The sequence below is a fragment of the Polypterus senegalus genome, chromosome 12 (assembly GCF_016835505.1).
Source record: "Polypterus senegalus isolate Bchr_013 chromosome 12, ASM1683550v1, whole genome shotgun sequence".
Lineage (NCBI taxonomy): Eukaryota > Metazoa > Chordata > Cladistia > Polypteriformes > Polypteridae > Polypterus > Polypterus senegalus.
In genome coordinates this window covers 102,899,978-102,923,882 of record NC_053165.1, presented here as the reverse complement: position 1 = coordinate 102,923,882, position 23,905 = coordinate 102,899,978, and the positions used below count along the sequence as shown (strand labels likewise).

Below are 23,905 nucleotides of genomic sequence, written 5' to 3'. Positions count from 1 at the left end.
TAGTCTGAAGGAGGTTGAGGAGGTCATCAAGGCAGCCCGATCAGCTTCCACTCCAGGCATACCCTACCTTGTCTATAAGCGCTGCCCTGCACTTCTCCACCACATATGGAAAATCCAGAAGGTGATTTGGTGAGGTAAGTCTCTGACCAGTGAAGGTGTGCAGAGAGAGTTTAGGTCCCTAAAGAGGAGAATTCCAGGAACATCAACCAGTTCAGAATGATCTCCCTGTTGACTGTAGAAGGAAAGGTGTTTTTCAGCATCGTATCCCAAAGACTGACAGAGTTCCTCCTCAAGAATAACTACATTGTCCCTCTGTCCAGAAGGAGGGGATTCCTGGAGTCCCTGGCTGCCTGGAGCACACAGGTGTGGTAACTCCGCTTATCAGAGAGGCTCATGAAAACACAGGCGACCTTGCTGTGTTGTGGTTGGACCTGGCCAATGCCTATGGGTCTATACCACACAAGCTGGTTGAGCTTGCACTACATGGCTACCATGTTCCCAGGAAAATCAAGGATCTGATCCTGGATTACTATAACAATTTCAGGATAAGGGTCACTACTGGGTCAGAAAGAGACTGGCATTGGCTTGGCAAGGGAATAATAACAGGGTGCACCATCTCCGTTATTTTTGTGCCCTTACCATGAATATGGTGGTGAAGTCAGCAGAGGTAGAATGCAGAGGGCCCCTGACTAAGTCGGGTGTATGACAGCCCCCGATAAGAGCCTATATGGTTGATCTAATCTTCACGACATCAGTCCCAGGGATCAGGTGGATCCTACAAAGGACATGAGAGACTCATCACATGGACAAGGATGAATTTTAAGCCTTCCAAGTCAAGGTCCATTGTGCTACAAAAGAAGGAAGGTGACTGATAAGTACCAATTTGCTATCGTGGGAACAGTCATCCCATCCATCACAGAGTAGCCAATCAAGAGTTTGGGGAAAGTCTTTGACTTAGGTCTGAAAGACACAGCTGCTATTCAGAAATCCACCCAGGAGCTTGGGACATGGCTCACCAAGGTTGATAGGTCTGGCCTGCCTGGTAGGTTTAAAGCCTGGATCTATCAGCACTCAATCCTGCCCAGAGTCCTATGGCCTCTGCTGGTATATGCAGTCCTATTTTCAACAGTTGTCCCTTAAAAAGAAGATCAGCGGCTTTCTTCGGAGGTGGCTGGGACTCCCCACGCAGCCTCTCTAGCGCAGCACTGTATGGGACAAGTAACATCCTGCTGCTACCATTTAGCAGCCTCACTGAAGAATTCATGGTGGCACACACCAGAGAACCCCTACAGTGCAGGGACTCCAAGGATTGTAAGATGTCAGCAGCTGGCATTGAGGTGAGGACAGGCAGAAAATGGAGGGCGGAGAAGGCTGTGGAGGTGGCAGAGTCACGCCTGAGACAGAAGGCTCTGGTGGGCACCGTGGCAACAGGTAGATCAGGTCTGGGCTACTTCTCAAAGACCCAGGTCGCCAAGGCCCAGGGCAAGGAGAGAATCCATCTTCTCCAGGAAGAGGACCAAGCAGGGGTGGAGGAAGAGAGAGTGAGCAGGGTAGTAGGACTACAGCAACAGGGTGCATGGACAAAGTGGGAGAGTATTCTCGAGCGAAGGATCACCTGGTCAGACATCATGCAGGGAGATATCTTTCGTGTCCGGTTCCTGGTGAAGGCAGTCTACGATGCCCTGCCTTTATCGCAGTGCCCAACAGCACATATTGATTTTTTGATTGTTTGCTTTTCTGTCATGCTCTCTCTCTCTCTCTCTCTCTCTCTGACATTCTCTGCTCCTGACAGTGCTCCTTTGAAGAGAAGATATGTTTGCATTCTTTTAATTGTGAGAAAGACATCTCTGTCTTGTCATGGAGCACAGTTTAAACTTTTGACTAAAGGGTGTTATTGCATGTCTAGGGGGCTCTAATAATGTTAACAGTGTGGGAGAGTTTATAAGGGCTTAAAATACAGTATATAAAAATAACCATACAAACATATGGTTTCTACTTCGCGGATTTTCACCTATCACGGGGGGTTCTGGAACACAACCCCCGCGATCGAGGAGGGATTACTGTACCAGAAATAATTTACAGTATTGTCCCCCTAGGAACATTCCCTTGTGCAAATTGATCGTGTTTCATTTTGATTTGACACATTATAATCATGTTCAAAGTTCAAACAGTCTTATATTGCATCCATAGGATCTGCCTTACTATATTAGGTAAAGGCCCATTCCTACTTTTGCAGCGTATCTTGTAAGCTTAAATGCTTGCCGAATGTACAATACTCCTGTACACTTGCTAACATACTGTAACTCCTTATTTACTTAAATAAAATATTTGATTTGGAATTTGTTTTCTTTGTGTTTCTGCATCATGGAATTCAATTTTAGCTCTCGAGCTTGTTCTAGACTAAATAACATATGCTTGGCCATTTGTAAATACTGGTGAAGATAAGCAAATAAAAAATACCTCAAGCCCACCAAGTGAGGAGAAAATGGTACATGTACTTGCACAGCAAAATGTAGCACAAACATTAATACAGTAATACAATTATAAATACAGATGTTACAGATATGTGTAAAATATGTACACTGTACGTAGGTTGTCCAAATTAGAGTTTTTGATGTATGTTACTATCTACATATTCACTGTATCCGGTTCCATATATTGCATATGCTATACTGTATGCTTGGGAGTGTACACACAAGATTCAAATTTGTAAAATCTAAAGTGTCATCCATGAGTTGTATATACAGATAAAATTGTTAAAAATGAAAACAAAATAATTGTGTACTATTTTCTCTAGTGCCTACGTGATATTTTCATAACGAAAATGACAACTAGAACTAAAAATATTGTTTTTCGTTTTACAAGAACGAGAACTAAAATTAAGTCAAACAGAGAAACTAAAACTAAATAAAAAAATTAGTGATATGTGAACAAACTAAAACGAGAACGAAAATTGAGTAAAACGAAAAAAACAGCAATAGCATTTTCGTTCAATCTGGTTCAGTCATGCAGAGGGGGTTGTTTGTAGGTCGCCTTGAGCATTCAGTTACATTGTGCTGTTTACTATGCGGTGATCTTGTACCTTAGGCTTACTATAGTCACGTGGTGCAACCTCCATAAAGGACTGTTGTTAGTTTGTTGCGTACATTTGGTTCGTCGGGTTGAGGCAGTAAGCACATGTGGGTGACGATCAGGGGCAGACTGGCTATTAGAGCATTTGGGTCGCAGACTCTGGTCTGGTCATGGGCCAGCTGTTTCATGAAATAAATTATGTACTACTTACTGTTAGACACCAAAATTAATTTTCTAATCTACTAAACATTATCTGTCTGGTACTGCGATTTATATAGTCCTATATAATATAGGGTATTACGTCATCAAGTTGTTTTAGTTGCCAGTACACAACATTGCAGCAAAAAATTTGGTCAAAACTACCTATTGCCGATTTCTGTTTTGATATATTTCAGTTAGACATATACATTATTACAATTTATTTTATCTCATATCTAGTATTTAAATTATTCAGTACTAACAATTAGATTAGATTATGTATTATGCATTTTATTGTTCTCTGGTCATCGACATGAGCGATAATTAGTGGTTTTCAGCTGCGATTATTAGTATGATGAAATAAAGTTATAAAGCACATACATTTTATTTCTAAGCATGTCGTCAAATTTTAAAGTTGTGTCTAAACAGTGTACAGATTAAGTTTGGCAACAGTTTAGATAGATTTCACATCATAGGCTCATATCAAGTAGTGAGCCCCATACACATCACAGATTTTAAGAAAATTTCAATGAATAATAGACTGAGTGGGTTGACCTCGTCACCTCACTCGTTGAAGGATGCCCGGGCCAGTTTTGAGACCCAGTCTGCTCCTGGTGACGATGGAGAGTTTTGCACAGATGTTTGCATTTAGTAAACAAGAAGATAAAATGTGAAAATAATTTAATTACAGCGCAGATGATAATAAAAGCAAATGTAACGTGTGAGAAGAAGAAAAGAATCTCGGAGTTTCAGTGCAGAGCCAGCTGGATCAGTACTTAGTGGAAGTCCAGCATTTCTTTGGTATCATGACTGCATTTCATAAAGGGACATGCAGTCACACCGGACATCATGAAAAGTAAAAAATAAATAAATAAATAATAATAATGATAATAATAACGATAACATAAAATAAATGTGTCCACTGGTCTGTGGTGTAAATTTGTTTTCTGTACGATTATAATTATGATAATTTTTATAGTCAAAAATCACTGAATTTGCACATTTCCTGATGAAATACAGAGGAGAAATGCAATGTGCAGCAGCGACAAGATGAGCCGAGCCTCATCTCAGATAGCGCTATCCCCCACATGCTGGGTTGATGCATGCAATTGGCATGTGCCTGTTGCTGTCTCTCTGTATGTCGCCAATATAATGTTTTCACACACGTTTATTATACACCTGACTTTCCACAGTCTGGCTAATATCTTTAACGAATGTGTGTAGCATATTTAGTCTTGCTGATCAGACATAAAACCACACTGAAAAAGCACAAGTTGAGGCAGACAATACTGTGCCACACTGAAGCCCAACAGGTGCTTGTTGCTACTGTTCTATGCAGAGACTCTTGGCACCAATAAGTTTGGTGATATCAGAAAGTCAAGTACACTGCAGCGGTCCATTAATTTTTTTTATTTTGAATGACTGCCAAAATGGATGATTAAGACTTTTAAAACTAAAAGGAAAATAAAGGAGGACTTTTACAAAAAAGTGACAGATTTTCATGGAAAAGGAGAGCCGCATGGACTTAATTTACAAATAAAAGGTAAGACCATAAACAGTTTTCAATTTTATAATACATGGGATCAGACTAAAAAAAAAATCCAATATTTAAACACTAAATTTTGACCTTAAATAAAATATTCTTTTGTTTTTCTTGTTAACCTTGTGTTGAACAGTCTGTATTAAAATTGATTAAACCATCAGAATTAAAAGCTTTTAAAAACAACTAAATATTTCAATTAAGGTCAAAATTGAAATCCATTTTTTTTGTACACCAGTCTTTGTATCGAATGAGTTTGAATTTTGAAATTGCATTGGCAAATTTAGAACACAAGGAGGGTGAGGAGTAAATGAACTCTCTCGCCGCTAGAAATTTAACGTTCTTTTTTAGCCAAATATGCACCCTACCTATGTGTGTGTAAAGAATGCTGATGAGATATGAAATATAACCAGTAGTCAATGTGCATGCTGCCAGTTGAATAGTGAATACACTACTCTTTGGGGTTCATATATTTGTAACTCTGACTCTGAAGGAGTAAGTGCCTCACCAGCCATGAATGTCACTGCACGTCAGTGCTTCACTACTGGCAGCAGAAATCGGCAACATACAGTTTGCTGCCTCACATTTCAGGGTCATCCTACATTTGCACATATTGCTGTATTTGAAATAACAATATATTATTATTTCCCCTATACAATTCCAGACATCTTAATTCAGCTCTGAGAATTTTGCACTTGGCTCTACTTCAGCTGCCTCGGTGAGAGATGGAACAGCAGGCTGCTTGTGCTGATTGACACATTTGCAAAAAAAAAAAACATATATATTTTCATAGGCTTCATAGGGATTCTAGCGTTAATAAAACAGATCCTGAAATAGTGGCGAATGCTTATCTACAAGCTCTCGGTGTAAGTGCACTAAACACAGACAAATTCATAATTATTTGAAAGTTACACTTCTGTTGCTTCTTATTGGATGAATGCCTGACTTTGAAACCAAGACAATCTTAGTTACATGGAGAACCTTGTGCACGTCAGTGGCCTTTGAAGTGGCCATTTTGGAAGGGATGAATATAATGCAACATTGTGGAAAAACATGGATCACAGCATTTAAATAGGAAAATTATGAACTTTAGGTATTACAATAAGTAAATGAATGACTAGATGCATCCTATATGAATATTTGCCTTACTTTCAATACCAGAGACTATGGATGCAGGCAAAGTTTAGAGTGTTAAACCTCATGGACATTTTTAGCACATACATTTAGTATAACCCTTAATTTGTTACTATCACCGAGTATAACAGTCAAGGCGGAGAGGCTTTCTAGGCTGTCTTTTACACTAGAAAAATAGCCTAGCAAACGAGCTTTGCTTGGAAGAGTTTAAGAATCATAGTATCACTGAAAGTTCAACTGATAGCGATGCATATATTTGTTGGACCCCAATCCTGATAATGCATCCCTGTATCACTACCCCGCAAAAACATAGATAGCCTAAATCAGCTCGAGTGAACGTAAAAACAATTTCTTGGTTCACAGCATACACTATTTGCATATACAATACTTTCACTTTATATATATATATATATATATATATATATATATATATATATATATATATATATATATATATATATATATATATATATATATATATATATATATATATATATATATATATATATATATATATATATATATATATATATATATATATATATATATATATAATTATGTTTTCAATAAAAACAACACATCAACTGAGCGCATAAAGTACAAACATTTGTTTTTTTGGATAAATTGTTTAAAAATCTACAAATATACAGATATACTATAAATACCTGTAGCATGTAAGTTTACTATAAAATAGTCTCCACTCCTCCAGTGCTCATTTAACTCATGGCCAATTTCAATGACTATGCTTACACGTAAATCCAAACTAGATGAGGAAACAGTGGAACTGAACGTGATCCAATTTTCAGATCAATGTGGATCATATAAAAAGTTAACTTTCCCTAATTTCACAATGTTTTCTTTCTTTTCCATTCTATAGTTTGCAAGCTAAACTGCAATTTAAACAAATTAATAGCACAGCCACTATTTAAAGGTGCATGTAGGTTTCTTGCGACTTTATCTATCTTTGATATAATTTAATGCCATATTGCTGTTTAGATGTTATCTACATACAGTTCTATGGGTAAATTCTTAATCATTGCCCTTTTTTTTTGCAGAGCTGACTATTCTTGATAAATTTCCGCCACTCTGGTGTTTATTATCGAATTGATTTTGATAAGAACAACAGAGAAAATTCTACCTCAGCAGTTAAATGTATTTATCAATACTCACTTTAACCCATATCAGAAATTGTAAAGAAGAGTTTAATAACCTTTGCTAAAGTTCTAGTAGTGTAACCTTCCTTCATTTCAAACTAATTAACATTAAATTAACAGATGCACTGCCAAATTGCAAGTCTCAAAATCAGTAAGAAATGTAATTTGCAGAACTTAACCAACGTTTATAAATCCTCACAAACTAAGAAAGATTACATTAACCCTGTTAGAAATGTTTTTAATAGAAATATGCTGAAAACATGCAACTACCAAATGTATAAATATAAAAATACTACACAGGGCTGGAATTTGAATGTGTTATAGACACAGGGATCAGTATAAAATTTATAAAGAATCACGGCATCATAGACTACTCAATTTAACTTCCTATGTGCACATTGTAAATTTATTTCCAGACATTTTCTCTGTAGTAAATGAAAAATTCTGCTCAAAATAAATACTTAAAAAAAAAAAAAAACTCAAATGTTATTACATCTGTACTTTTAGCGAATTTCAAGATAATCCAGGATATTTTCATTTAAACAAACTTTTAAGCTTTGATCTAACATACTATTAAAATCTGGTTTGTCAAAAAAAAAAAAAAAAAACATTGGAAGTTGTAATATTTGCTATTGTAGGATTAAGATTTGCATCATTAGCTTTTTAAAAATGCTTCCTGAAGACTAACATTTAACAGCAGAGACAAACTGCATTTGTCATAGGCTCTAGGTGCTATAGTTAATCAAATCTGCCCCTTCTTTTTAAAATTTGTCTAAATTTTAAGGCTTCATAAAAATAACCAGATTTCCAAAGTATCTTATATGACCAATCAGACTTTATGACTGCTTAGCCGCTGTACAAATCTGAAATTTGAACATCTACTGGCAGTTACCTTGATCCAGTTAATCGTAACCATTCAAATATAATATAAATTATATATAAAAATATATACATATACAAGTATATATACACACACACACACTTGTACAACATTCAACATATTTTAGGAGTTATTCCCATGTTTGCCACCACAAATCAAATGAATGACACAAATTTAGTGAGTTTGCATATTTGTATTCAGCAATGAAGTATGTAGCTCTGCCCCTTGAATTTCATTTTGGTATTAACAAATCAAGCATTTCATCTCAATTGTAAATAAGCCAAATAGCCATTTAATTTGAAACTTGCTTTGACTTTTACTTGCCACAACTGTTAGCGTACAGTTTGCTGGAACACCCCACATCCTATCTATATGCATAATTGTGGGTGTAAACAAGGTTTTCCCCCACTGACCCTAAATTGTACTTGGTTGTTACAAAGTGAATGGATACTTGAAAGGACATCTGTAGGTGTGCTCTCTAGAGAGAATGAATGGAAAGCCTCCTTTCCTTTATAGATGTTGTGTTGGACGGTGTTAATAACTGAAAATCGGCATGTCATGATAACAGAACTTTTGTATTTGATACCAATACCAGTGAAATTTTACAATACTTGATACCTTTTGAAATGGCAAAAACAGAAATCCCATTTTATTAAAGTACCTCCATTATTGAAGTGAACAATATTGTGGCTTTTTTTGTAAAACAATATTAAATACTTAAATGCTAACAGTAAGAAAAGCTTTAAAATTACTAATCTATCCATCATGTAGTTACCCAACTATCATTTAGGTAAACTGGTGTTGGAATGTATAAATATTAAAATACACTGCAAGGTTTGAATTTTCAAATGTGGCAGAGACGGGGAACCAACCAGTGTAATAAGAAACATGGAATTCACAATTTTGGGGTCAAAGGGATTTTTTATCCACTAACTGAAAATACTGCTTAAAAATCCATAGGAACATTCCATGTCAAATCAGCCAATGGCCCATGAACTTCAGACTCAAAAAAATCTGGAAAAATGACCAGGTGTACCCGTTTTATTCAAGAGACACCCTGTAAAAATTTTTTGATGTACGATCCATACTTTCCAAGATAAAGCCAGTTTACCGAAGGGAGGGAAGTGTCTATTTTATCCGGCCTCATTTTTTCATCACATTTCATAAGTCCATAGCTCAAGAACTAAACCACTGAACAGGCTCAGACTTTGCACACTGGTTCAATAATTGGTATAATATGTGACGAAATTATAACATTTGGTCCAGATGACCCAACATGGTCAAAGCAGCCCCTTGAAATTTACCAAAATTTGAGTTTTTGGCTTAGCTATGTTTAGGCTTCAGAAACACATTTGTAACCAACAAAGACTTTTGATTTTTTTCCTTATTCAGATAACTATATAGGCTTTCTAAAGAAAACTATAAAACAGAAAAGTAACTGTATTGGGGTTTAAACAGCAGACCTCTCAAATCCAAAACATAATTTTGGATTTCATTTATGCAGATAATTTTAAAAGTATTTTTTAATTTATTCTACTGTACATTGTTCCTTCTTTCTCAAAACACAAACCATACTTTTCTTATGCAAATATTTCATGTTTATTTTCCATCGTAAACATAGGCTGAATGCACCCATGTGTCAAAAATGGTAATCATTGAGGTTTCAAAAATGTCAAAGTTTTTCTCTATCAAATGACAATGTCCTATCACGATGATGAACAGAGTATGTGATTCTCCATGGCCAAAAGAGTACCTGGTACTTGAGAATACCACCGTTACATCTCTACAGAAGATGGCAAACTCAAAGTCAGCTGGGTGTCTGGTGAAGACAGTCAATTGACTATCCGAATATTTACCAATGAAGCATCAGCTGAGATCTTGCGCTCTCAAGATCACAATCCTGATGGCTCCGATGCATCGCTCACATTAGACCAGTGTCCTTTTGGAGGCTATGTTGGGTGCATGTATGATGAAAATATTGAAGTGGTATGATTTGTAACAAGAGTGAAGTAGAATCAGACATCCTGATACATTTCATGCATTAAAACTATCCTTGCACAGGATAGTTTCATTGGCCACCTACAGAAGATATTTGTTGGGTGCCATTACAGTGTTTCAATGTAACGCTTAGTGCGCTTACAACGGTCAATAGAAGGCATTGCCATCTTGATCTCAAAGACAAAGATGCCCTTCACTCAGCATTTCAACTGAAACAGAAATGAATCTGGTCACATTCCTGCTGCTTCATATATAAAGATTCATATAAGAAAAGTAAGACTTGTTTTTTGGGAAAGAAGGGACCATGTAGGATACAGAAAAAAATAATAAAAAAAAAAAAAAATGTCTGGACATTCCCATAATGCATTAAGCTGATCTGAAAATTAAACCCAAGATGATTTATTTTCACATTTGAGAGGTCTGCTGGTCAAACTGTGATACAGTTTCTTGTTTATAACAACATTTTAAAAAAATGCTGTGTAGATAACTAAACATGGAAAAAAATTTACAGGCTGTATCAGTTAAAAGTATGCTTTCTGCAAGCCTAAACATGGCAAAGCCAAAGACGCAAATCATTCTCTGCCCTATCCCAAATTCGTCCCAAAACCCAATTTTAGACACCCTCTCCTCTCATAAAATTGACTGTATCTTGGAAAGTATTGATCTTGCATCAAAATAATTTTAAAGGATGTCTCCTGGATAACACTGGTACAACTGGTATTTTTTTTCTGAATTTTTTCAGACCAGAATGCGTGATTTCTGGAAAATGGTCGATTTGACATGGAACAACAATACTAAATATCAAAATTCAAAACACATTAGTGGGATGCAAACGTTTGGACAAATGTTTGCTTAAAATGTTTGTTACTGTGAATAGTTAAGTGAGCAGAAACTGATTAAAAAAGGTACCAAAAGGTATAAATTGAAATATTACACGTTTCTTTAATATTTTCAGCAAGATTACATTTTTTTTCCATCATTCATAGAAACGAAATATTACAAAAGCAAAAGTTTGGGCACTCAACATAATCAGTTCTTAGTATCACAGTATATTTACACAGTTTACTGTTGAAGTAATGAATTCCAGATACGTCCATTCAAAGAAACTCTTTAAAGGGGTTTATGCAGCAATATGCTTTTAAAGTCTGCCTTTGCAGTGAACCGGTCAAGTTTGTAACTAAAATGTAATATTTAACAGATGAGCGAAATTAATTCAAACTTCAAATGTCAGAAACTTGAGCTTTAAAATTTTCCAAATCTGTCACTCTAACATTTGCCCAAACTTTTAACACTTCCTGTGCAAAATCATTCTTGACATTTTACATTAATCCTTTAATTGAGGACTCCTGTTAACAGTCTTTTTTGCGGTTATCAACATCAACATTTCTTACATGAGCATTTTCACACTTTGTTATTGCTTATGCCTATGTGCAAATCCAGAATTTGAAGATTTCTTACATAACAATTACTTGTACTCATCAAATTTACAACTGTGAGACAGCATTATGTTCTTCAGCATACCATTCAACTACATGAAATGTATTTTCACTTATGGGTTATACTGGTGAACAGCAGCTTTCCTCCAAAAGCCAAACAAACAACATAAATGGAGTGTTTGCAGATATGCAATTAGCAATGAAGCATGCATCTGGGAGCTAACACTATGCCGTTTTAATAGGAAGATATGCCTTGTTCTACAAAGCACTGAAAGGCAAAATAAACTTTATTTTGGTGTTAACAAAAAATGGAGCAACTATTATAATTTCCAATGGTAGAATAACAAAATAGCTACTTCGCTCGAGTCATGCCTCGATGTTATCTTGTTAATACTGCCAGTCCTCCCTCATCCCACAGTTCTATACAAGTCCTAAGTGAAGTCCTCCCTCCTCTGCAACCTTTTGTTAGTGTTGAATTTGCACTGTGGTTCGAATTGCACTTGGTCTGTGACCAGGCAATTGTCAAAAGAAGCCCAACTTTATTATAAGCCAGGTTTGTGCCCGAGTTTCATATTTTATCCTCCAAACTTATGTTTAAAGGATTAAGGTGTTATTTATTATTCACTATAATAAAGGCATTTTTCAGTGATTTTACAAAAAAACTGAATAAAGCTTAAGAGAAGATGTCATTTTAAGGCAAAAATCATTCTATTGTTATGTTTAGGCATAGTGTCCTGTTGGTGGTAAACTTATGAAGCTTATGGTTCAGAACAAAAGTTAATTTTTTGCATCTTGTGCACAGAGTGTACTTTTAAAACACTCCTAAAAACACATGTACTCCTAATCTAAAAGGACTTTTAATCAACCTAGTGGACGGGGCGAATTGTGATTATTTAAGGTATCAATGTTTGTCATGTCCCATTAGAAACTGGGTGTAATCAATCAAGTTTAAAAAGTTGTGTGATTATGCAATGAATTCCTTAGAATTGTGATCTAATTAATGAATTGCATAAATAAATATAGTGCAGAGGACACTCTTTTACCTTTGTTAACACTTGCTAATAAGATATGCTGTGTTGCCCCTTGCAAGACTTAGATAATAAATAAAAATGACTGACACTTTCTCCTGTCTGTGTTTACTATACGGAACACTCAGAGGGAGGTGCCCATTAAATTTCTTCCACACGCTGAAGTGTATGCATCATTTAGAAAATGGACAGATGTGCTCATTACAATCATAGAATGAACACAAAGCCTCCATTCATTAATTGGGACTGTGTAGGACACTATTGAAAGCAATTAATCTTATTTTTTTTTCTCTTACAAAATGTATGACAATACAAATTAGATGATTAACACTTCATTTGATCAGTAAAGTCATTTCAATCTCAAAACACCACGTGTACACACGCACACACACACACCAGTTTCTAAATTAATTCAAAAATGGGGTAAAAGTGGCAATAATACAAGCCACCGTGTGCATGTTTCAACAACAAGTATGATTCCTGCACTTGGCAGCCTTTCCACACATTGGGGTCTCTGCAGTTTTTCTTTTCCACATTTTGATGCAATGCTGTATCACCAACACCGAGTCATTTTTAAATGTAGCTTCACTCACGTTTTTCTCACATATTATTGTGCCTTTCCAAGTAATTCTTCTACTTGCACTCATGCATGGTTATGTATGGCCATGTGCGCTGCTGCGCCACTCACAATAAGTACCGTCAACCAATTACACCACTGGTATGGCATGAACTGGGATCCAATGACCTTACACAGCTGCCAGAGACCACAGAAGTGCTCTGGAATTGAAAGAATATACACAACTGCATGCCTTGGTGCGCTACTTCATATATACCTGACAACAGCTACACCTACGGAACACACCGCCACTCAAACAAACGAGATTCCTCAATTGCTACATGCACGCTCTCCCTAAACATGGACAGGCAAAGCCACCAGCACGCACCATCCTATATGGGGGACACATCAAGTACGACCAAATGATAACACTGCAGGTCAGACATGAAACCACTTGCTCTTGTGGGAGGTGCATGCACCACCCGCTCCAACATGCATTCAGGCCACATATCGGATGGGGTAAGAAAAGTGCCTACAGGTGTGAAGAGCAGCCAGTATTATACAAGCAGCCTGGTCCTCTGAAGCACTCATATGAGACCACAATAAGAATATAATCAACTCAAATTTTATTTATAGCTCATGGAAATTCTTTTTATATAAATAAAAAACAGACCAACAGAGGACTAATTTGTTTTACTCATGAAAAGTCCAACCTTTTATTTTTGGATTAGTAGACTTTTTTTTTAAACCCACTACAGAAGAAGTCTGTAATAATTTCGGTGAATCGAATGAGAAACAGCAACATACACTTTGCAATTTGTTACACCGAGGTGTCTGCACTACAAACACAATATGCCAAATTTGTTTAATGGTTTGAAATTAAATCACAAAGTGCCCTATAACCAAACAAAGGAACCAAAAAAAAAAAAAAAAAAAAAAAAGGAAAGTAAAACTTTGACTTCTTCCAATGCAAGATAGTTATCGATTAAAGATACTTTTCATAATAAAAGGGCTAGCACATACATATCCAGCTCTGAAAGAAAGAAACAGCAGATGCCATCACATTCTTCCTAGTTTTACTTTGCTTACTTCATTCATTCCTTCCCTCCTTACTGGAAAACCTACTCTCTTATTTACAGTTAACAGATAATGAAGCCAGCTAATCATTTCCTTGCTGTCTTACTGCTTAGCTGACCTATTCTTGTTGCTCTCCACCATTGACTTCTTGTTGTGTTGTGCTAAACTTACTTCAACTGCAGCTGCCACTTTGCCCAAATGCACTGCTGAAATGTGTATACACAAACGTTACTCACAGCATGCCCTTGCATAGTTTAGCCAGGCTTCCAAGGAACCTGTTGGCCTCAGTTAGAGTAATGCAGATGTTCCTGCTATGTAAATGGTGTACTAGTCATAGTTGTGCATATACTTTATGTAAATCTGGAGATGTGAGATATCAACATTTGGCTTCACGGTGTTGTGAATTGCCCGACATCCATTAAACTCCCAGGACACCTTGCCACAATCTCTCTGAAAAAGATTAATGTTTAATGATTACATCCATCAATTCTGGGATGCGTCTATTCCCACAAGCATCGGATGTGTGGCAGAAACAATCCCTGGACAGGGTACCGGCTCATTGCAACATGAATACAAGCACACACATGCACTAGCATCATTTTAGCATCACCAAATCCCAATGATCTACTTTAATGACAAAAACTAGAAAGATCCCTAGAAAGAGGTAAACTGGATTTTTAGTAGAAGACAAACCAGGTATCACTACCAAATGAAATGTGGTACAATAATAGTTTTATCTCAATTACTCTGTTTTCATAATGATTGCAAGCCAAAATCATAATTAAAATGTAATCGCCAAGCTCTATGTCACAGTAATATCCTTAACCCATTCTGTCATACCAATATATTTTTTAAAAATCCACCATTGTCCCTGTACCTAAGAAAGCAAGTCTAACTTGCCTGAATGAATACGATCCTGATGTACTAACACCTACAGAAATTAACTACTTTGAGAGGCTAGTCAAAAAAAAAAAAAAAACAGAAAAGAAAAAAAATGCTATTCTATGCCAAAAGTGATAGATCCATTACAGTTTGCATACCCCTGCAGTAGATGCACAAAGATGCAATCACCTTGATTCTTCATACAGTACTGTTCAAGCTGACGAGAGAGACATTTAAGCGTGAATAATATTTTTAGACTACAGGTCTGCATTAAACACAATAATCTTCTCTATGCTCATCATCAACCTCAGGAATCTAGGTCTAAGCACTTCACTGTGCAGCTGGATTTCAAACCTTCTGACAGGTTGACCCCAAGTGGGTGGCCACACCTGATCATTCCTCACTCTCAACACAGACACTCCACAAGGAGGTGTTCAGAGTCTACTGTTGTGATCCCTATACACGACTGCACATGGCTAACATCACTTTCAAGTTTGCTGATGACACAGCTGTGGTAGGCCAGATATCTAAAAAGAATGAGCAGGCTTACCTGGATGAAGTGCACAGTCTGTCACTCTGTTATCAGGACAACTATCTACTCCTAAATGTAAGCAAGACAATGGAGACAATTTTGGACTTTGGGACAAAACAGCAGCGGCACTACCACCCCCTCAGTATTACCAGCACTCAGGTGGAGAGAGTGGAAAGTTTCACCTGCTTTGGTGTCCACATCAGAGACAACCTATCCTGATCAAAACACAATGACACCTTGGGAAAGGAGGCATGACAACGTCTTTACCACAGGCACCTCAGGGATTTCAGGCTGTTCTCCCAATTAATAAAGAACTTCTACATATCCACCATCGAAAGTGCTGGCAGAAAGTATTACTGCATGGTTTGGAAGCAGCATTCAGCAGGACTGCAAGGCAACAGAGAGTCGTTGAGTCAGCAAAATGCATCTCTGGGTGTGTACTCCCTAACTTTGAGGGCACTGACACCAAGCAATGTCATAACAGAGCAAAGAAAATCATCAGTAATAAAAGCCATTCCATCAGTAGCTTCTTTTCGTTACTGCAGTCATGTAACTGCTACCACTGCCTAAAATCCAGTTCATTGAGACTAAGGAGACTCTTTTTTTGATAGAAAAAATGCATCTTGAATAAGGAAAATATCTAGAATTACAAAATGCCCTATTCTTAACTCTCTTACATTTTTATTTAATTATGATAAATTATTTCACAGATTTAAAATTATATTAATGATTTTTAATATTTATCAAGTAATATATTATTTATATTGTCCTTTTACATTCTTCCCTAAGGAACTGTCATTGGAGTTGAGCAAATAAACATTTCACTACATACTATACTGTATGGAAGTGAAGGTCTTTGATAATCATGTATCTTAAAATAGTTTTTTATTCCCAATCTTTTAACAACCTACCAGGTGTAATCATCAAGAGGAAAATTAGACACGTCCAAATGTTTGTTAATGGCATTTTTATTTGAGAGGCATGATTCAACCAGCCCTCTGGCACTATTAGTATTAGCCCCGAATTTTACTTGCACCGTGTCCCAGTTAACCAACACCCTATAAACCCCACTTTATTGATCCACAAAAAATAAATCAACTTGCTGATTTAGTGTCTATACTACTGTGACCTCAATTAAAAGTGCACTGCTTTCCAAACAAGCAGCCCTGGATTACTAAGGAGCTAAAAAGTCACCTGAATAAGAAGACTATTCTAATCTGGTGACAGACAACCCATACAGTGAATTCTAAAGAAAACAGCTGAAAGAAGGAAGGGAAGCTTCACTGCTAAAACAAGAAACAAACAAACTCAGAATAACAAAGGAGACCTGGAATGGAGATTTTTTTTTTTTTTTTACATAATTGCTGGACTGTAATAGTCCAGGACTCGGTTACTAAATGGGAATGTGGACAAGGTTAATGTCAGGAAGTAATTTTTTTTTTCCTTCCTTTCACTACCGCCTTCGTCTATTAACCAGTCCCACAAACCATTCCTACTATATCAACAACTAATACCACATTAAGTGTTTATGTAGTATGGCCAGTCATGAGTCCACCTCGAATTATTAGTATGGGCTGGTCACAGCCAATGACCAAGTGAGGAGACAGAAATGGCGACTACAAACAGGAAACGCCGCAGGACCTGATGGAGTCAATCCTCGAAATTTCAAGGTCTGTGTGGACGTACTTTATGGTGTCTTTTGACACATGTTCAGCCTGTCACTAGGGCTGCAAAAAGTGCTGCTTCTGTGGAAAACATCCTGCATTGTTCCAGTTCCTAAAAGGCAGGCAACCTTTCACCTAATGACCTGAGTTAAATATTAAGACATTTGACAGGCTAGTCCTGGACTACGAGTCCTCTTGTGAAAGACCACTTGGACCCAATGCAGTTTGGGTTTCGGTCATTGATTGGAGTGGAAGTGCAATTATCTATCTACTCCACAAGGCTTACTCCCGTTTGGAAAAGCTGGCAGCAATTTGAGGATTATGTTTTTTTTTTTTTTTCTCTCCAGTCCCTTAAATATCATCCAGCCATTCCTGATAAGGGATATGCAGGTGGATGAGCCTACGGTGTCCCATATGATGAACTATCAGGCAGACCGCAGTTTGTGTTCTTTTCTCTTCACTCTGTACCCCTTAGACTATAACAGCAGGGCATATCACTTGCAGATATTCCCTGAAACATTTATATTAATGGGGTATACTGACATCGGGGGGGCTGAATGATACAGAGTCTAGGAGTTAGGTGGAAAACTATGTTTTGTGGTGCAAATGTCTTCAAGGAAGAGATTATTGAATTTCACTGCACCAAAGAGCCTCCAGGTCTCGTCGCTACTCACGGAGGAGTGAATGTGTAGGTGATGCACTGCTAAAAAATAATGGGGAGTCCACAGCAAAACAAAAGAACTATTTAAGAAAGGGAAAAGCAGACTTTTTCTTAAGTGACTGCACTTCTTTAATGGGGATAGTGACATCCTTTACATGTATTACAACATCCAATATGCTAAGACTACAAAATTAACTGAATTAAAAATGAAATCACAATATGGCCAAGTGTGATTACTACATCACAGGAGATTTATATATACACACTAAATACTATATGTAGCACCAATACATTGCATGAACTCCATTCATCAGTAAAATTCTTTTTTTCAAGAATTTCCAAAGGTTTTTTTTTTTTTTTTTATTTTAAGAAATAACATACGTAGTCCAAGTCAAACTCCAAAATTTTTGAGCAGCGTGAAAGCTGAAATTTAATGTTCTTCCATTTCCTAATGTTAAAAATGATGCGATAGCACATTTTATGGTAGTCCTCTGACTGAAAGAATCACTTAAACGTCAAAAGGCATACAGAGACAATAGCATTTAGAGAGATTCAGAAAAAATAAACTACAGCACAACATAGAAAACTTCTCACAGCTACGTAAAAGGTCAATGAGACTTGCATGTAGCTAAAAAGTGCTAAAGGAGCACAGAAAGTTAGGTGGAAAGCCTCACATACACATGCAAATCCAGCCGTGCGCTATTCCTTTCTTCAATGTGTGTCTTCATTAACATTTGTATCATTAATATTAAAATACCTATCTTACATGGCAGAAAGTATTATATCTGCATTTTATATTATTTCCCATTATGTTTATTAGTTATTGCTTTCTTTCATTCAAAGATAATTACAATACTGTATTAAAATTGAAAATGAAGCTTCAATACTTACTGAAAAAAATCAACAATTTTAGAATATCTACAGTACATAAATAACATTCTTTTTGAACAGTGTGAGAGATCAAGACAATTTCTGAGCTTTAAACTTAAAAATGTAACAAAACGTTTTAACTCCTGGAATGTGGACATGAACTGTGACCTTTATTCCACAAAATAACATAAATGTGATCTTGTTTATTTTAAGTGTAAAATGTATAAACGCTCTATACAGCCTGAAATCATTGCACTGGCTGGTTGTCAAGGAGCAGCTTTCTGCTTTATACTGTACAGTACAATCTACTACATACTCTAAAAATGTGTGAAGCTCAAGTTAGAACTGACCAACCAGAACCCTCATTAATCATTTTGCAATTTATTAATGGACTTATTTTATTGAATGAAGAGATACATTTTTTTTTAATAAAAAAAAGGATTTTTTTTCTTTAATCATGCCTTTATGTGCATTTAACTTTGATAACTTGGCAACAATACGAGATGTTAAAATGTTTATTATATTGCAGATCAAATTGCAGCATGTGCTAAAATAATCACAATTTGATTTTTTTTTACCAAATCATGCAGCCCTGCCTTCTTCAATACTACTCCTTGTCATCTCATTTCTAGGATAAGTAACAGGATAGTACTTTTCTGCCTACTTTCACCAAAGGTAATGCAAGTATTACCAAGGGCAGAAACTGTCCAGTCGTTGTTCAGAAGAACATTATTCAAGAATATCAATTTAGCAGTTATGTGTATTAGTGTTGCTACGGTTAACACATACATATCTTTATACCTCTGTTCATTTAAGAGTACATTTTAACAATGCAGGGTGCTTTGATTCCTTGTTCAAATTTTGCAATCAAGTTAAAAAACAAAATCAGATCAATCGGATTTTACACAAAAAAGGGAGGCAACGCCAAACTGACCTGACTAATCATCTACAGGAGCATTCTTTCTATATTAAATAAATGATTAAGGACAATTAAAAACACTCATTTAATGCATTATTCAGAAAAAATAGCCACTTAGTTAAATCATGTAGAAACACTGCAGATAATTTATACTTACTGTATATAACCAAAATCGATAAATTGAAAACAGTCAATGAAATACCAAATCTGTAAAGTCTGTGAATCCCTTGATCCACATTATCACCAGTGGCTAAACCAGAGCAGCTAATATTATGAACACTTTTGATAACCGATTCTAGATTTGCCTTCTTTAATTTGAATTGGAAAACTTGGAATGATTATAAATAAAAGGTTTATTAAGATATATCAAATTTTGAATTAGCAATGTCAAAAACTAAACTCTCATTTTTTATAGAAACATTTAGGAGAAAATTGGCATAAAATTAAGCCTTTTCTAAAACCTAATAGAAAATATAGCATCCTAATAATACTCAAAGAAAAAAATCATACTACTGTATCTAAATTACCAGAATGCCTCAATTACAATTGCAAAGTAAAACTGAAATAATGGCTAATAGATAAAATTCCAGATATTACTAACACGCAAAACAAAAAGTTAATATTAAGTTCCAGCCACATAAAACAGTCCAACAGTACTTGAAACTGCAACAGCAACCTTGCCCTAAAGCATGTCTCACGTTCATTTATAATACTTTATGGCTCATATTCAATAGGAAAACTGAGCAATTAGCAAAGTGAACATAGACAAGTAGATTTTCATTTGTTCTAGCTTTGTCCCGGAAAAAACACAAATATTGCCATCGTAGCATTTCCCAAAAATATCATTCAAACATTAGGCAAAGTGATTTGTACAAAAATTGGTAATTTCTGTATGTATTGCCACTAGTCGGCTGGTGTTATGATCACAGTTTCTTCTAATACAGGAAGAAAATTATTGATGTTTTTGATAAACTATTTAAGCAAAGTGCATTACTGACGTATTATCGGATTCCAAAACTCTGTACTCCTCACTGATCAAAAGATGATTTATAATGGTGGTTAGTCATTTCCTTTAAATGTATAAAAAGAGGAACAAGACAAAAAAAAAAATGAAAACCAGCTAATGCTCACTTTAACATTAAATGAAAGGCCCTGTCCTGTCAAATTACACTCTTTCTATGAAAGGTAATTATTTAAAGCAGGAATTGATATGACAGCTTAAATGTTAACATTTACATTTAGTAGCACTTTCTGTGTAACTATACCTCAGACTGTGATTTTTCTCCCCCTGTGCTCTCACAGATCATTCTTGGTGAACTGTTCCATTGTCAGTTTTACTGTGTGGTACCTTCAGGTTATAGTTATTTGTTTTGACCTTTACATTGTTCAGTAAATACATTCAAATAATTTATCACCATCTACAGCACTGGTATTTTTGGCATTTCTATCATTACATCATAAAGGTTACAAAGCAGAAATGGTGTGCCTTTAACCTTACTTTTCAGTGTGGAAATCATTTTTGACCTTTGTTACATTTTACATTACTGTATTACACACACTATTACTATGTTGATGTAAAGATATGACAAAACTACACTGTTAAAATTCACACAATAGGAGTTAACACCACCAAGACTGGAAAGGCTACAGTTGGATTTAAAAAGACACTCCAGAAGAAAAAACACTAATGTTTGCCACAAAAAACAGATCTAGAAAATGCAGATATGTACTGGAAGAAGCAACAAGGAATATTATTAATCCAGCATGTTAACAACAATTTACCGCCATCAGAAAGAAAAAGAAAACAATTTTCTGTTCCCTTAACAAGGGAGAAATTATAACAAAACATTTTAACTAAACTGACTATGTCTTTTATGGATATCTAGTGACCAAAATTCCAAAGAAAAAAAAAATTGCCAAATATTTCATATCTGTGAAAACAATGTATAGGTATATGGAAGAAAACAAGCTATTTGTGCTTTGTATATGATAAGAAATTTTTACAAAATTTGCACCATACTTTGTCACACTCGGTATTAATCTTTAAACTGTCAAAAAACAAAGAAGGATTACCAATTACAAACTAAATATGTGTATACAAGCATTTACAATTTTGAAATCACCTAAAAATATTCATATTTTTCATAGAAATTTTGATAATCAAGATACCATTTGGACGATTTATAATACAGTTATAACATTACTAGTGTTGCTAATGGGTTTTACTGCTTGAAATGACTGGTTTTTAATTATTCACATATGACTGCAAAGTCCCGTTTTCAGCAGTGTCCCAATTGGTAAACTTGTTCAGCTTATTCTTAGACATGTTTAAATGCTAATTGGCTATTAGTGAAACTTGTGTAATTGCATTTGAGTGCTTAAATCCGTTATTCTGTTCAATATAACAAGTAAATTGTCTTTCCTTGGATTGCAAGATAAGAACATTCTTAAAAGTTCAGTTCTGGGTTCAGATATTGAAACAGCTTTCTCAAAAAAGTCATCCTTTTTTGGTAGAATGAGAGCTACTCCGTGTGACAGACTGCAAAAAAAAAACAAAAAACTGAAGATTTCAAACAAAGGTGTCAATGACTGTCTTGAGCGAAGAGTGCAAACTGGATCTAACCATGACAGAAAAAGAAGAGGAAGGCCCAGATGCACAACTGCAGAAGGCGATAAGTATATCAGTGTCTGTAGTTCGGGAAGCAGACACCTTATAGGAACTCAGTGGCGTCTTCCTTAAATGCACGCCAAAAAACAGCGTCATCTGCAACAGTGAAATTATAAAAGTTTCATTAATAGCCAATTGCCATTTAAACGTGTTCAAGGAAAGCTAGAGAAGTATATGATTAGAACAACGAAGAAACTGCTGCTAAAAATGGGGAATTGCAGTCATATGCGAATAATAATGTATATTGGCTGTATTTTAAAATCAATGTAATTGTATCTTGATTAAAAAAGGTATCAGTTTATATCAAAAAACATGAAAACTTGATTCCAAACTTTTGCATCCTAAATTTATTCAGTTTCACACTTTGTTAAAACTGCCATCTGCCCCCTTTTATTATACATAATAATCGTACTACTCAAAACGTTTGAGCTGTTTCATTTGCAAAATAAAAAACAAGCTATGATTAATACAAGTCTCAACATTACGATTACATCTAGTAAAATGGCTGTATTTTCAACGAACAATCTATGATTTGACAATGTCAAGCAACATGTTAACCTAGTAAGTGAAGATTGTAATTTTACTGTTGTAAAATTTTCGACAATGCCAAATAATCGGAAATACTAAATTACTAGATTTCCGTGATCTCGGTCTGCAAGTAGTTGTTAGAGCCCGTTTTTGCCAAAATTTACAGTCAGTTCGTAGCATTCATTATCACTTGTTGACCCAGATTGCGGGGAACATGCACAGCAAAGTGTGTTTTTTCGACTTTTTACTTTCTTTTCACAGTTTCCGGTTATGTTGACTGGGTATAATAATAACAACGAATTAAAACCTTATTCAAATAACTATACTAATTTAAAAAGTAAAGGAGATGAACAATAACCCTTATCATATTACAGAAACAGTAAGACAGTCTCCTAATTGCACCTGAAGAAAGAAACACTTAAGTTGACAACTGCTCACTGTTTAACAGGTCTTTCCTTCTGGATTTCCCTCACCTTCACACACTAGACTTCTTCTGTGCCGATTTCTTGTTCGCTTAATCGTGTTCAACCTAATGTGGCTCTTGTTGAGAAGTTAACCAATCACTAACCGCAAAAATATCCCTTTGCCCGCCCTTCAAGTAAAATAATGCATTCTAATTGGACGGTAAACCCGTGACGGTTATTTAAGTTGTCGCAATAGGATAGTGGCATTTTCCACTCGGAAGCATAACATAACAGTAGTGTTTTGTGCAAACAGGTTGACGGTCGCCGCAGTAAAAGTAAGAATGTAAAGTGTAGTGTGCACTAGGTGACGCATCTAATGGTTTCCGAATAATGATTAGTAATAGTTTATACTTTATTTATTTTTTGTTACGAACATCGTCACATGATTGTCTAACTATTGGTCTAACTAAAGACGATGGTCCCCTTTGTATCTGTGGCGCAGTGTTTAGTACTGCAGTTTCACGGGCAGCTGTGTAAGAGTTTCCATTCCGCTTGTTGCTTGCAGTCTGTTTGTAGCTTTCTTACGATTCTTAGGTTTTCTTCCTGCATTATGAAGATGTGCGTGTTGATTCTAAATTAGTTTCTGCAGGAGTGAGTCCTGAGGTGGACTTGACACATGTCAAGGGTTAAATTCTACAGCATGC

General features: G+C 35.8%; 1 protein-coding gene across 1 annotated transcript in view; it reads right to left on the bottom strand.

The window, feature by feature from the left end:
- The window catches only part of LOC120541445 (inositol hexakisphosphate and diphosphoinositol-pentakisphosphate kinase 2-like), a 267,227-nt gene extending 243,924 nt beyond the window's left edge, over positions 1-23,303 (bottom strand). The window contains 1 exon segment of the mRNA XM_039773073.1: positions 23,236-23,303. The gene's annotated coding sequence lies outside the window, so the exon portion shown is untranslated.
- Between the last annotated feature and the right edge of the window lie 602 nt (positions 23,304-23,905).